Source organism: Manis javanica, chromosome 2, assembly GCF_040802235.1.
Source record: "Manis javanica isolate MJ-LG chromosome 2, MJ_LKY, whole genome shotgun sequence".
NCBI lineage: Eukaryota > Metazoa > Chordata > Mammalia > Pholidota > Manidae > Manis > Manis javanica.
In genome coordinates, this window is record NC_133157.1 from 41,537,759 (window position 1) to 41,554,541 (window position 16,783).

Sequence of the window (16,783 nt, forward strand, 5' to 3'; positions counted from 1 at the left end):
ATCAACAAGAAAATGAATAAATTTTGGTTCAGTGTTAACAGCAGTGAAATGAATGAGACAGTTACTTATATCAACACAAATCTCATAAACATAATGTTGAGCAGAAAAAAAAATGCCATGAGAATAATACATGTGCTTTGATATCCCTTATACAAAACTTTAAAATATGCAAAACTAAACATTTCTGACTATATATATATATATATATATATACAGCTAGCCAGAAAATTCAGAACTTACATCATCCCAAGGCCTTGGGATGATGTAAGTTCTGAATGCTGATGATCTATGAAAGGAAGCAAAGGGAGTGGCTTCATAAAAAACTTCAATGATATATGAAATGCCCTATTTCATATATATTTCAATGTAGGTGTTCATTTAGCACTTTTCATACATTTTACATCTAATGTATTTCATTAATAAATGGAATTAAATAAACACCATATTGTATAATTTTGAAAATAAATAATAAAATACCATAATTTAAAAGTATAAAAAGGAAAAAACTTAAATTGTTCACTCCCCACCCTTATCACTTATCTTAAAATAAAAAAATACCAAAACAAAATGAATACATTACAAATCTTCTTTTAAAGTTTATTAAAGTCAACAGTATTAATCTTTTTCACTAAAGTAGGTTCCTAACTTTTTTTCAGAAAGAAAATCAACATATAATACATACGACTATTATTAATTAATGTATGTGTCTGCAAGGCATGAATCTCTTCAGGCTTTAGTTTCTTCATCTGCCAATTGGGATCAACAGATTCCTCAGAATTTTTCCTGCATTAAGTTTCTATGTATCAGTCTGGTTTATAACTTGAGTGCCCCCTTGACTAGGCAGGAGCACACAGTACAAGATGTGGTGTGTGGCAGGTAGAACCATGTCTTTCATCACTCTACCTGCAACTGCCTAGTTGCAGTGCCTGGCATGTGGTAAACAGTTAACTAAAGATCAATGGAATAAAGGATCCTGGCATTACATGCTAGAGAAGGCTGGGAATACCAACATCTCCTCGTATCCTAGAAGCCATTATAAAGCAAATTGGATGGCTTCAAACCACCATGGTAGGGATCATGGATAATAATTAACAAAAAGAAGAAACATTCATCGATTTTAGGGTACATGTGTTACACATTTTGTCTTCTCTGAAATCAAGGTGGGTCTTGCAGAAGGGGCCGTTTTTTCATATGCTGTCAGGCAGGTAGCAGTGTCATTGACTATGAAATGAACAAAGACATGCTTAGTTATTATTCCTGGTGACGTGATACAAAATAGAATTCCCTTGATGATTCAGTCAGTGAATCATTCAAGGAAAGAATGAGTCTTTGTCCTCTCTGCAAAGCCTCCACTGATATATTCTGATACAATCAAGAAACCCCAGCTTCAAAAATAATAAAATAGACATACTGAAATTTTTGAAGAAAATCTTGGAGACATCATAGAGCACCCTTTAAAGAAAATCTCCATCATAAAATGTTCTTGATGGTACAGAGATCAAGACTGATTGGAAAAACACAAAGAAATGTGAGTTGAAAGATAATTCAGAAAAGTTGCACTCTAAATGGGAATAGACTTTAGGAAAACCTTAACCAATGTATGTGGCTTTTATTTTCTATGTGTAAACAAGAATATATTTTTAAAAAACAGTTTGTCCTATCACTGGTCTAGTCACTGACACTACCAAGACTTAAGGGTATTATTCCCATTGTTAAATCATAGTTTTGGAAACTGGGAGCCAGGAGAGGGCAGCAGAGAACTAACTTAAAAGAGTTTTGTTTTGTTTTGTTTTCACTATATAAAGGCCATTTTATAGTTTATGAAGCTCTTTCACGTATAGGAACTTCAGGCATCTCCATACACAACTGGGGTAGGTGAGTTATTCCCATCCTCATTTAACAGACAAGGAAACTGAGACTTGGAGAAATGAAGTGACTAGTTTGAGGTGGCCCAGCTAAGGAGTGGTTCTTGACTTAAAACTAAGGAAGAGAGTTAACTTACATGCATTTTTCTCCTTCAAATGCTGGTAAAACCTTTGAGAAGCCGAATGAGTGATCAGGAGGAGAAGTGGAGACGGGGGTCTGCTGATCTCCAGGTCAGCTAAGCCCAGGACCACGGTGTGTGGTGAAGACGTCACGAATCAGGATGAAGATGGGAACTAAGAAGTCAAACCAAAGACCAAGGGAGCTTAAGTAAATACAAAACCAGTCCATGAGCACTAGAGAGTAGGAGGTAGAGCAGGACCAAACCAGACATGGGCAGAGAGGAACATGCAGGTGGCCTATCATGTTACCAGTGTTCCTGAGAGCGCCGTGAGTACCGGCAGGGTCCCAAGTCCTGCCCTTTCTGGGCTTGAAGTGGCCTAGCTTGAGATGTATTGAAAAAAAAACAGGACATCTCCTGGCCCCTCGGCAATAATATGTAAGCAAGACTCCAGGGTATTTTGTACTGGTGAAGATACAGATGAAATGAACAAAAGATATTTGCTGTGTTCTTATATCACTTCCTAGCAATTAAAAAAAAAAAAAAAATTCCCGGAGGGAGAGTTTCTGCTTCATTTACCAAGTGGTTGTGGTTTAAAAGCTCAAGTCAAGAAATGGAATATTTTGAAGCCCTGCTGGGAAAGGTATATATGATTCTTCACTCCAAAGAAATTGCACTGAATCTTTTGGCCTGCTAGGTGTAATCTAGGTGAAGTATTACTTTGTGTTGTCAAGATTCATTCCTTTACTGAGCAGTCATTTCACAAAGTAAGCTATGTGGTTAGGATTTGAAGGTTTTTGTTCCCGCTGAAACTGAGATGGGGAATGTTCTGAGGGAAACGAGTGCAAACTCTACTTAATATTCTCGTGCATGGCCACCTCTTGGGAACATCCCTGAAGAGGCAGTTTGAAAGGTGTGCCCACAGCTGTGTGTTTGTAGGGAAGGTGGGTCTCAGAATACAGAACAGAGAAGCAGAGCTTCCAGATTCTGTCCACAGTGCATGCAAGACACCAATAAACACGAGTATTAGCGCTCCCAGAAATCACATGAGCAGGAAAAGAAAAGCATTCAACATTCCTCATTTCTTATTTAAATAAGTCATGCTTTATACTGGGTGATGGAAGAGAGGATATTTGTAGGTAATTACTTAAGTGTAAGAAGATGGTAAAGATAGGATTGGTATTTCTTGTTCCAACAAAATCTGTACTTCCCCCAGACCATTATATGTTCATTTTCTGAGGCCTTATGCAGTATATAATCGTACAAATACTTGGAGAGCTGAATGGTTCAAACTCATATAGTCATTTTGTTAACGATTATATGACTTTAACTCTCTTTTTGTTTTTATTCTGGGACAACAAATACAATTCCTAAGTATATGTTTATAGTCATATCTACATTTGTATTTATTCCCAGAGTGAAGAAAATGCAGCATAGAAAGACCCCAAGTTTTAGAATCAAATGGCCCTGGATGTATAATATTTACCCAGATTTTATCCCTCATTTATTGGTTGATTTTGGTCAAGTTATACAATATCTTTGAGCCTTGATTTCATCTATCAAGTAGAGTTACAAACACCCACATTATAGTATTTTTAAAGGAATTGAATAAATATATATTCCTTCTCTGGACTTTACGTTAAGGGCATTAGTCTATTCTTCCCATGATAGACACCCACAGACACACCTTGAACTTTTATCTCCCCTCCTTCAGGATACTATTCATAGCATTCCTGTGCTTGGAGTTATCCTTCGCTAATTTAATAAATATTGAGCATTTACTATTTGCCAGTTCAAGGCCCATAATAAAGACAAAAATCTCTTTCCTTGGGAACTTGACAGTCTGGTAGGTTCTGTATTCTCTCTTCCTTTGTTGCTTATGGCTTCATTCTCATTACCCTCCAAACTTCATCCCAAAGGCTTCCCCTTTTTGTGAACATTTTCCTGATTTTTTCCTACCAAAATAAATTTGTGTGTCCTTTGAAATGTAGCATTTTCCTACCTTTGCTGCTCAGATGGCTTTTTATCTTCTGCTTCCCTGTTCTGTAGGGTTTTTTTGCCCATCCTTCCAAACTGTGTGTTTCTGGAGGGTAAAAGGTCTAGAATATAAGCTTCAAAAGGCCAGCATGATTTAGTGTGTTTTACTTACTTTGTATCCCAATAATGATAGTGGGCAAATAGCAGGTTCTCTATATATTCTGCATGCATGAATGAATGAATGCCTTTGTATCCCTTACATTACCTTGCTGTGTTGTATTCAGGGAACTAGATTTACAGTCAAAAGTCCTAGATTTAAAACCAAGCTGAGAAGCCATATTTTTCCTCTCTGAGACTGAGCTTCCTAATATGTAAGAGGGAAGTAAGATTTGTGCTTTCCTTACATTATAGAGTTGCTTTTGAGGATCAAATCAGTGTGGTATTATAGAAAAGAACTCTGTTCACTGATAAAGGAGTGTAAGTTGTTATAACTAAGCCTGTAATGATTAGTACTGAATGAATAAAGGCATGTGTTATAGCCTGAAAATTTATGCCTCCCCACCCTCCACTCCCTCCCCTCCCCACCCCCACCCAATTCATATGTTGAAGGCCTAACCCCCAGTGTAATGATATCTGGGGATGGGGCCTTTGGGAGGTAATTAGGGTTAGATTAGGTCATGAGTCTGGGGCCTTCCAGATGGGATTAGGTCTTAGGCTATTATAAGGAGGGTGAGTGAGAGCACATTCCCATCACCCCACCTTGTGTGGGGCACAAAGAAGTCATGTGAACACACAGCCAGATAGCAGCCACCTACAAGCCAAAAGAAAGGGTTCAGAATGAAATTTCCCTTGTTGGCACCTTGATCTTAGACTTTCCAGCCTCCAGAACTGTAACAAATATCTGTTATTTAAGCTACCCAGTCTATGGAGTTTTGTTATGGCAACCTGAGCTAAAATAGCATACATGTGAAAATGAATGAATGGGAAGGAAAAACTATGATTCCTTGAAATCTGAGCTATTTGGGGATTCAATCAAGAAGTAAATAAAGGCACTCTATATGGAACAGTGGCTTCAGTCATTCCAGAGAATTAATGGATGTTTAAAAGTGCTGAGCTGTAACTCTGGGGACTATATTTCCTGAGATCAGCTTTACTGCTAAATTCAGGAGATAGGGAAAAAATTACAGTGTGTGTGAAGAGACCAAAGTCTCAGTGGGTGTCTATGGGAAAGTCACTGTAACTCTCTGAATCCACTTATCTATAAAATGAAGATTAGAAAGTCCAACATATCTACCTCCTAGCATTGTTTTGGTGATCAAATAAGTTTATGTGCTGATAAATGATTTATAAATTATTAATTGCCAATAAAATGTGAGAGATTATCAGTAGTAGCACACCATTAAAGACTCACGGTGCTTCATCCTTTGCTTCTAAAAATTAACTTTCTTACCCAAGATTTACTTACAATCTAGAATTCCCTAGCACCCTGGAATTTAATGAAAGTATTAATTTTTGAATCCACACAACAACCCCATGGGCCATGTTTTCTAAGGAAGAAAACAGTCCCATGGAGGCAAAGGAAATTGTTTAGGCTCATACAGCTTGCTGTTGGCACAACTAGGTTCCCAGCACATGCTCGGTAATTCCAAATAATGAAATTTTCCGTGAAAACACAAAGATCTGAACTTTCTTGTTTTCAAATACAACGGATTTTATTTTCAATGTGACATAGTTTTCCTTATTATCACCTTCAGCCCAATAAAGGTAATATGTGAATTTTATGAAATTTCCTACCTTTAAGTGTCAGCAAATGTGCAATGTTCTTACTGTCGACTTACATTCAAGGTGGAATTTAATAGTGGGTTCCTGAAGATCAGATTGGCAGGGAATCATGTTACTGATATTTAGTTTTTCACCAAGTTTACTATAAATAGCCTGTTACTATAAAAATGTTTTGTGCTTGTAAATATATGTAAAAAGTATATGATCCTGCATATTTTTTAACTTAGAGTGCTGGCATAAAATAAGGGGACTGAGGTTTATATTCAATATCTTCAGATATTACTTATTAATCAAATAACAAGATGGGTGAAGTCTAGATTGTATTTAAATCTCTGGAGGAAGGATGGTGATGAGGTGTAGAATCTTAAAGTAGGCTTTTGAATATAGTCTGTAAGTAGGCACATGGTAGAACTGAAGAAGAAATTGCTTCCCTAAGCACCGTTATTCTGAAGAATACTAACAATAGCAAGAAAAGACATTGATGACCTCAGAGAAACATGAATAACATATTATGGCTCAGAATATATCGACAGGCATAGCCTGACTCACAGGAATTTAAAGCAAATTTGGTATTCAGAAGTCAGATGCATTTCTTTCAGGCTCCTTCTGTTTTTTTAAAGAACTTGTTAAGTCAACCTTAGAGTAAGAACAGAAGTTATCTTTTTCCAGAGTGAAATGAATTTTCCTCACCCTAAATCTTATCATTCAAAGGCAGTTCAACAAGGCAAGACTAAACCCAGGACTGAGTGCCGTGTGGGAAGTCTCCACCCTCAGGAGCACCCCTTCTCTCCCTGCTAAGGTTTCTGCCTAGGAAGCCCCAGAGGGGCTGAGGTCATGACACAATTCCAGGACCCAGAAGCCCAGCGGAGCAGCTTTTCCCCTAAGCATAAGGTCACAGCCTCTTTAACGTTTCGCCGTCACACCATATTGCATCCAACACATGCCCACCCCCCATCCCTGGAGGACTTAAAATCTGAGGATTAATTGAGGAGTTTTGCTTATTTAGTAGCAAATATCTTGAATCCAAGAGTCTTAGACTTTTAGATGCATATTTTGAAAATAAAAATATTTTTATATGTATTGTCATGAAAATATGTGTTGTTAAAGGTAATAAAACCCCAACCACAATATATCACCGTTTTTATCAGACAATGATTAGGTCTGTATTCTTGGCTGATGCCCTCACCCCCGCCCCCACCACACCCTCTCATTTGCAATCTCTTTTTAGGTCACATAAATTTATTCAACAAGTATTTTGGGAAGCACCTACTATGTCTGAGGCACTGATCTAGGGGGCTGGAGATACAGCAATGAGAAAACAAACATAAATCTCATCAGAATACAGAATAAAAATGAGATTATTAAAATTTGAGACAGTGGTTGGTTTAATTTTTTCTTTCTCTCTTTTGTAGTCCAGGAATACCAACAGTTTTCTCTCTCCCAATCTTACTCTAAAGCAAACCATGACCACAATCTAGGCTATGCATGTCTTACATGCTGGACATTATGCTGGGTTCCACAGAGCTATCAGAGAGAAGAAAACAGGTCTTGCCTTCAAGTAGCAAGGGCAGGAACACTGTGCTTCCAAGACTTAGGATTTTTCTATGATTCTTTCTAGGACTCATTCTTCATAACATATCTATTAATGCCATAACAAATCACTATTTAATATGTTCACTGAACCCTGTGTGTTTTCCAGTTAGGTGTTCTATAGTGTAAATCTTCAGGGATTAGTAATTTCCACCTGCCAGTGCCATGCCTAGCAAAATCTGATGCAAAAACCATTTCTCCAACATGCCAGTTGGCAAAGGCATGAGGTTAGGTTTTGTTCAGGCAAACAGATTAGCCCTCTAAGGGTTAATTAGGAAGTGAGCCCCTTTCAGAGCCTGGAATTGTTTACTTCAGTCGTTTTCGTGCAAACTGCCATGTTTCACTTGGGTACTAATTGTGCCTGATGGACCCATTATTTTGTAATCAGAGCAGTTCCTGGCTGGCTCTCTGGAGGTTAATTAAATGGATGAGGTAGTGCCCCGGATATTACTAGCAGACAGGACCACTTGAATTTCTCACCACCTGCATCAGAGAAAGCCCCGTTACTATGCACAGTCATGTTTCTCAGCACCAGTGGTGCCTGTCAGAGTTGGAGTTTATTAGATTACTGTACCGAGAGAAGCCCAGCTGATCCGTCAATGCAGTCCTGCCCGGCTTAGCCCAGTTTTTGCTCACAGAGAACTTGTGCCAGTGGACTCTGGAAGCCCAACCTGCACACAGGCAGCCCTTTTTACTACAGAAGATGATTCCTGCCCCGGGTTAAATGTGTATACCTCAAGGAAATGTTGGTGCCTTCAAGCCGAAGGCGCTTAAAAGCTAGGAAAGCAGCAATCTACCCTGAAACACACTGTACTAAACCCAGCAAGAGACCACAATGACTGGTAAGGTGATCAGACACCTCCCACGTCGCACCCCTGCTGCTGCTTATGGGGGCTCACCTTGTAATCTGCCAGGGCTTTTCCCTGGTTGCATTTTTCCCCCCCTACTGAATTTCGAGCTCAAGACACTTTGTGTAAAATGATAGCACGTTATTTTTGTCATATGTTATTCTTTTGTTTTCCAACAAGCCCAATGGGATTTAATAACCTGGAGAGAGTGTTGTGTATTGAGGCATGAATGAGGAAAATGGTAAATTCTAGAGCTTTAATGTCTAAGCCCTTCTATATTTGGGACCATTGGGAAAAGCGGCAAACCAGGAAAGAGTGATTTTTTATGAGGCTTTGTACTCGGATCCACAATATCAATTATAGTGAAGCACTTCTGTTGCATATTGAAATGTCTGAACTAAAATCATAAGTAACTTAGGAAAATGATCTTGGAGAAGTTTTTTATGGGGTTAGCTCTTGCAGTCTTTATGTCAGAAGACCTGGGGTTGTTTGAGGGTAGAAAATGTAACATCATGGAAAGTTTGATGCCTGTGATGGAGCGTGAAGACCTAATTTCGATTCTTATTTCTTGCATGTATGAATTGTGTCCATACACATATTAGGACATACAGTGCTAGAACTAGATAGATGTTGATGGATATGATTCTGAAATGGAAAATACTGATTCCTTAATGAAATGTTCTAATAGGAAAAGAGGAAGAAAGAAGAAGGTAGTTGCCAGTCCTGGGCAGCACAAAGGAATGCTGGAGCAGACTGCATTACATGGGGATCTGGCAAGGTGTATATCAGCTTCAGATCTGAAGCCACTCCTTACCTCACTTTTCTTTCCCAGTCTTGGGTTCTTTTTTCCATGTGTTTCTCCAGTGCTTAAATATCTGGACTGCATCAAGACTGTCCTTCTGGGAAAATCAGACAAAGCATTGGTCCTAAAGGCTTTCTGGCAGTGAGACAGTATACTGTTCATGCTCTAGAGCATCCCGATTATTCCCAGTGCTTAAGAAACATGTATTTATCACATTCTAGTAATGATATGTATCATATGCTACTGATGATATATAGTATTATATTAATATATGTAACTATTATACATGTACAATTTTTAATACCTAAAAAATGTTTAATAGTAGATTGCAGTGGTTGGAACAAGCTATATTTGTTAATGACTTAGTAACTACAGTGTTTTTTATCCTATCATTAGCTAATGTCAATCTATTATATTTGTAAGAGTAGATTTTAGGCCAGATTTTGAAATTCCTTGACAAATTTGGAATTTTTTCCCTAGTTAGAATGTTACTGTGTTTACCTTATAAATGGGCTAAAAGTTTATACTAGAAATTAGAGGAAAGCCAATTCTACATTTTTCTTATAGTTCATATGTACTTGTTTCATTTGTATTTTTGCTTTATCTTCAAACTATGGTTTGTTTGCAGGGAATTTTTTTAAAGCCATTTGTCCATTTTGTGACATTTATTTAGTTAAGCCCAGAAATAAAATACACAAATTAAGCAACAGCAGTATGTTGACAAATTAGGTTATTATTACTTTTATATCTACGTATGGTAGTAGTAATTTTCTTGCTTTAAAAAAATAACTTGGGTAAATTCTGCAATGTAGACCATATATGGCAACAATGAGTATGTTATATATCCACAAAAATGAAAATTTTCTTAATTAGGAAAAAACATATAAATTCCTTTTTATTTTGACATGGTAGTGATCATATTGTACCCCACACCCCCACCACTAGTGAAATCATCCCATTTTGGAGTCCAAGAGGATAGATTTTAGTGATGATAGCATTGAATATTTTGTCCCATTAAGCCTTTGACTGTCAACTAGCAGCTGGAGCTATTCATTAGCACAGAAGCAGCTAAAAAGGATGACTTTACAATTGGCATAGCCATTTATTGAGAATTTACTAAATGTCAGGCACTACATTTGTCATCAGAAATATAAAAGTGATCATGTTTTTGGCTTTAAAGTGGCTCAAAGTTTCATAGGAGAGATCAATCAAAAAGACAGTTATGGTGCAGTGTGATATGTGCCATGATAACAGTACACAGGAGCAGAGAGGACATTAGGGAAGGTGGAAATGATTGAGCTGACTTTTGAATAATGAAGACTCAGCTACATGTTGAAGTAGGAGAAGGATAGCTTAGGCAAAGAGAAGATTCTATTTTGTCTTCACCAAAAACGTATGAGGAAATAGGTTTAAAGAGTTGTTAGTAAAGAGAAGAACTTATATTCACATCCGTGTAGACTTAATCCTCTACCATACTGTCTTATGAAATGCATCAAGAAGAGAGATCTCTTTTTTTACTTGGGCATTTCTTTTAATATGCATTCATAACTGGCAAACATTGTATACAAGGTTCATTTTAACAACATAGACTAGAATTTCTTACACTGTATCTTGTAGAACACCAGTGCCTGAAAATGCTTCGTGGCAAATAGTTCCATGCTTAAATAAGCTTAAGAAAGGCTGAATACTGTTTCCTTCTTGTAGATACACATTAACACAATAGAATTCTGAAAAGTCCTGTAATAAAAGAACAGAAATAAACAAACAGTAAATTTAACTTTGCTTAACTTAGTGATTCTGAAATGAATTATACATTTCAGCTAAAATAAATTTGAATACCTTAGAAAAAAAAAATCAGTGTAGCCAGTACCTTATCAGGACAGACAAGGACAACTTGGTTTAAGTTAGTTCAGACATTTTTGATAATGGATTATCACTTATCCATTCATAGTGTAATAGCTGCAACTTCAAAACTAGAATAACAGACATATCATCATGCAGACTTTTATTTCATGGTGCTTTTTAGTCTCTTTATATAGGGCCATCTATGGAAAGTGCTTCTGAGATTAACCTAAATCAAGATATTCTCAAAATCTAATATAACATTTCCATAAAAAATATGTAGCATTTTAAACCAAGGTCCTATCCATATCTACCATTCTTATTTAAAAATACTGGACTGAATGAATTTGCACCTATCAAAGATACCATGATACTTCATTGTAAAAGCAATGCTAGCACCTCAGCTTCTCTCTGTATAGACTGAACATTTTTGTAGTTGGAAGTGACAAAAATAAAACTCAAATAACCTTGAGCCGCAAGCCCATGTTCTCCTATTTCATACACCAACAATAAGACTGCTGGTAGCTCCAAGATCATTTTTAGAGCTGCAGATCCCAATGTGCATTTTCCTTCATAGCTCCTACTATTGACTGACTGTCTTGGGCCAATCACTTTGGCAGGAATAGAGTTGTCTAGTCAGCCCTAGGGTGCATGCAAATCACTGGGACATCCTGGAATGTGAAGGTGTGTCGTGGGGGGCAGATCAGATGAACCACAGGAACTCTACATGTTTATTAAAGAATGTGGGATAGGCAGCTTCCCCATGGAATGAGTACTGAGATAGGACAAAAACATATGCTCTAAATATTTGCCATACCTATTCTGAAACCACATATATATATATATATATACATTTAAATATATGTATATATATTTAAATGTATATATATTTAAATATATATATTTAATTATATATATATAAAAGATAAATGTTTAAAGTAACATAGCAGATAGTTAACAAAGGAGGATGTTGTTCATTCTTTTCTTCCATAAAAACCTAATTTAAACTCATAAGCAAGCCAACTTTGTATGCAAGTCCATGATACAGATGAAAAATTATGACAAAATACATTGAAGCCCTAATGTTCCAATGAAGAGCCCCATTAAACGTGGAAGCCACAAAAGTATTTTACAGTTTACTAAAGTTGGTCTTCATTTTCCTTCATAAATTTTCATGTCCTATACAAACAGACTTGTTGCAAATGCCCTTATACCCAACCAGGATGCAATATTGAGTAGGACAGAAACAGGATATGCCAACGACAGCCTGTGGCCTGGCCATTCAGTCCATGGCTGTGACTCCTTCATCCGAGCAGCCCTCTTCCACCACGTGTGCCTGCTCTACCAGGACACAACTTAGGCCTTTAAAAACAGGAGACAAACAGACGACTACAGGGAAAAGGAAAAGAATTTGAGGCCTTCTCATCCTGCATAAGAAATTAAGTCTTCAGGAATGTAAGAAATTAAGCCAATTCATACATGTGTATAAATCACAAGGAAAAGAAGAGTTTTCAGCATTTTGCTTTGAAACACATTTTTTTTAAGTAAAGCATACTACGGTTTCTGGAAATTCTTGATTAAAATCTATCTTCCCTCCTGGGGGCTATATATTTTGTTGTAGATTTGTGTATTTTCTTGTTGTTGTTTTAATCAGAAAGCAAATTAAGTTTTAGTAAAGCCTATCTGAGGGAAATTCACATGTTAGAGGAAAGGAGAAGCTACTTTAGTTTATATAATATAGCACTAGGCATGCAAAGAAAGATTGGGGAATGTGTGACAGTAAAACTGGGATAGTTGAAAAGGCTGTATTTTTAAAATAACAGTATAAACACCTACAGCTCAGGTTTAGCATAAAAACTTATGGAAATATTTAAAATTTAAGACCTTCGGAAATTATAAGTTTAATATGATCATCTCAACCTAGGATTTTATATCCATAGATAATATCGATATGATGTTCTTGCCTTTTACTTATAAATCTACTTACTATAATTTTCTAAGAAATAGGAGAAGTATCTGTTCCGAAAAGATAAACTCAAATTAATGCCTGTTCCTTGTTTATTTTATTTTATAGATAGGGAAAACGAGAGAGTGATATAAAATTTTCAAAATTTTTCAGAAATTTTAAAAAATATACATTTATTCATATGCTTCATGCTTCACCAATAAATATATATTATTTTTCTAAAATCCATAATATATACTATGTAGCTAACATATAGACAGGAAGGAGTTTGTGTTTACGTAAGTAGGTGTGGCAATTACTGGAGAGCAAGGCAGGTCTTAGCAAATGTCTGTCTAACTGATCAGCTTCTCACCTTTCTACTGCCCTCTGTAACCTCTAAGGAAAAGGGTTAAAAATAGCCAATCCAGCAAAAATGTAAAGTCACCAGGGAAGACTAAGATGCAACCACAGCTCCTCTGGTTAAACTGAGAGGAAAACAAGTGAGAGAAGACTCCAGGTCTTCCATGAGTCGATCTGTCTGGCACTCCTTCTTTTCCTGTGGCCACCATTCCTCTTACTACCCTGATGCTATGTACAGGCAAGTCCAAGGTGCCCAGCAGCCTGGTCGACACGGACACCTGAACTCTGTGTGAGGCTAACCCCACCTCCCAGCACAGGTTCCCCCCCCACCAATCACACTTATGCACAGCTCTGTTATGGCAACAAGCCCACTCCCCAGGTTTTGTTTCTGTCAGTTGGGCTACAACTTGTTTCCATTCTGCAGAGAGCACTGGGTCAGTAGGACAAGGTGGGCTAACGTTGCCCTGTGTAAGAGGTGTCCATAATGAGTATACATTTTTGAGCAGTAGCATTGGCTAGTGGAGGGATAAATTTTTCACCAAAGTAGCAGATGGGTCAGACGTTTCCCATGGCTCTGAAAGGGAAGGAATCGATAAGGGCTTCTGTCCAAAGAGTGTGCTTGGATAAATCTCATGTACATGGTGTACTGGAAAACAGCTTTTTTGTGTGTGATCAGCTTTGTCTTGAATCACTTAATTATGTGGCTTTGAGCTTCATTTTTATCTCTACAACAGAGATTCATTCATTCATTCAACGTATTTATTAAGCTCTTACATTGTGACATATATTGTGCTAAGTGCTAGATATACATAAGCGTATATAGTAGACTGTCAACAACTAGTAACTGTTAGGCACAAACTGCATAGTACTTTGCCTTCTTTTCTCTCCCATGATTATTGTTAATCAGCAGTTGCTTGTATTTTGTTGAATATCTGTTCTGTGGGTAGCTGTTGAAAATAATAATAATTAGTAGTAGTACTATTATTTTAAAAAGAAGAAGCCATAGTCCTAATTACAAGCAGCTCATGGTCTAGGTGAGAAGACCTAATCAGCTTTGAGAATAATGAGTAGCTGGATTCTTTCCTGCCTTTAGCATTTACATTCCTGCTTTTTAAAAATACCAATATTCAATGCCAGTACAGACTTATTAAATCAGAATCTCAGAGTGAGGTCTGGACATCAGTTCATTTTAAAATTCTCCAGGTGCTCTAATTTGCAGCCAGACTGACAACCACTGGTCCAGTCGTTTGCAGGCCCTGAGACTGGCCACAACACCTTGATTATAAATACCACCTGAGCTGCAGTAAACTCTGACATCCCAGGAAAGAACTCAGAATTTAGCATCCCCAGGTAAGGCTTTCAACTCTTTGAAGTTGAGGTTAATATTTCTTTAAAAGTTTGACCAGATTCGGTTCCTATACTAGGAATTTTGTAGAAACACAGAAAAATGTCATTTATCAAATTATACAAAATTAAAAGTTCTTTAGAAAATACATGCCTAATGTTCACTCTGTAGTCATTTGTCATCTTGCTTCTCCTTAATGTTCAGTTTTGTCTCTTTGTACTCTCTCCTGGTACCCTGAGGTCCAGCAGTACAAAGTGTCAGCAGCTCCCCAGAATTTGCCTCTCTCTCTAGCCCTTCCCTATGCTGTTGCTCCTTCCTGTCCTCCAACACCACTCCATTTTCTGGGACACAGTAGAGGTGTCGTTTGTTCTAGTAAATCTTTCCTGACCCCACAGCCCTTGTGTGACTCCCATTACACCTCACATGTTCCCTCTCCAGAGCTTATCATGTGGTTTTCCCTCTTCACTGCTCTGTATTCCTCTCTGGGCTTTAAGTTTCATGACAACAGGAAACAAACCTGTATTAGTCACCATTTTATCTCCATTTTCTATGTAGCACCAAGCATATAGTAGATGCTCAATAAATATCTGTTGAATTGAATTTGTTTGAATACAAGTTTCTATTTATGCATATATACAATAAATGTATAAGGTATCAATTATCTAGCTCTTGGGAACCCAAATCACTTTCACATAAAATTCCCAAATAATTTCCACATAAAAACCCCCAAATACCTCACAGGTGTTTTCCTGTGAGGAAACCCTTTCCTGCCAAATTTAATGCATTTGAAAACTAATAGATGTCCCTTCTCTCCCACTTACCTTTGACCTCCTTGGGCTCTAATTCATCATCTGTAACTGCAAGACACTTCTTGTCACAAAGCTTGGGAATGAAGAACACAGGTTCTTTCTAGCTGTAAGAGGAATGATTTCTCAGTCCGCTCCTTGGAGTCATGCCACAAGTTCACATAAGAGATTCATACTCTTAACTGAGGTGTCTGCTATTGCCAGTGGTAAAGGACTTCCCAGGCTGTGCTGTGCCCTCTCTGGCAGATGGTGCTAGAGCCAGTCCTGGCATATTGCTGGGAAATGATGTGATCAATAGTGAGCACTAGAAGTCCCAGAACTATGTTCTTTAGTTTCTTGGAAGCCTCCAAATTCCCAACAGTGGATACTGACTCCTATGCAAGAGGTGTGAGCAATGTGCTTTGTGTTGAAGAAGAAATAATGTTCAAATGATAGCCTAATAAACTAGTCATTACTTCTAATTGCTGGCATTAGTACTTGAAATTTCCATTCTCCAGGATTATTGTTGTTTTCATTATTAAGTGGCTCTCAAACTTGCAGCACTTTCTTCCTTTGTCAAGGATCAAGTTGCCACAGGAATATATTTGGGCTGTCTTTTCAGAATTCATAATTTTGTTGTTTAATTCAGTACAGAGAACTTTAATGAACCAAAATTTAAATCTGGAACACTGGCTGGGCTCAATTCACCTACTGCTGATTCAAAGCTCCTTAGCATATCAAAGCGGTAAGAGCACAATGCAGGTGACAACTCAGACTGCATAATGAGAAACAGGGCATGTGGAATTTGGGGCACTGCTGCAAGTGCCCAGGGCTATTGTGATTTTGAACATTCCATACTTATCGTGGTTGTTAGGTACAAGAGATTTCAACACTTTACTGTGTCAACTATGTCCCAGATTCTCTGGCATATTCTTGGGCTTACTGTGTATCTTATCTGTTTTTAACTGGGGTTCTATGAAAGGTATGCCTTTATTCTTGATCAGATCCCTGTTTAACCACATCACTTTGCAAATTATTCAAATTTCAGTGATGCTGAATTATTGAGAAGGACAAGGATAATACAGAACAAAGGTGGTCCTTTGCAGTTTGAAAGACTCTGGTTGGAATCCAATTATAACACTACGCAAGGTCTGAAATCTTATCAAACCTCCCATTCAGGGTTATTGTAAGGATTGAATAAGATCATAAGCGAAGTTTGAGTGAGATCATTGGGATGTAATCTGCTCCAAGATGCAGAGATTTGTATCTGTTTTGTTCCCTGCTGACTCTCCAATGCTAGAGTAGTGCCTGGTATATAGTATTCACTCAAGAACATTTTGGATAAATGAATATCAAAAATGCAAAATACTAGCCATAGTACTTGGTGCATAGGAGTAGTTGATAAATGTTAAGTTGCTAGGTTGTTCCCAGAATTAATGGGAGACAGAAAAAATCACAGTAAACACTATTTAAGAATGTAGAGTGCTACAGGGAGACACTTTGAAAAGGGATTCACTTTTCTA

At 37.5% G+C, this 16,783-nt stretch overlaps 1 protein-coding gene and 1 long non-coding RNA gene across 4 annotated transcripts in view; one reads left to right on the forward strand and one right to left on the reverse strand.

Moving 5' to 3' along the window:
• The window catches only part of LINGO2 (leucine rich repeat and Ig domain containing 2), a 1,188,155-nt gene that overhangs the window by 1,073,372 nt on the left and 98,000 nt on the right, over window positions 1-16,783 (forward strand). The gene's annotated exons all lie outside the window — the stretch shown is intronic.
• Window positions 550-15,676, reverse strand: LOC118972810 (uncharacterized). The gene is made up of 5 exons (XR_005061897.2): window positions 15,297-15,676; window positions 10,587-10,720; window positions 8,996-9,080; window positions 2,003-2,159; window positions 550-1,221 (listed from the first exon to the last, which is right to left on the reverse strand). It is a non-coding gene; the product is annotated as an uncharacterized lncRNA (long non-coding RNA).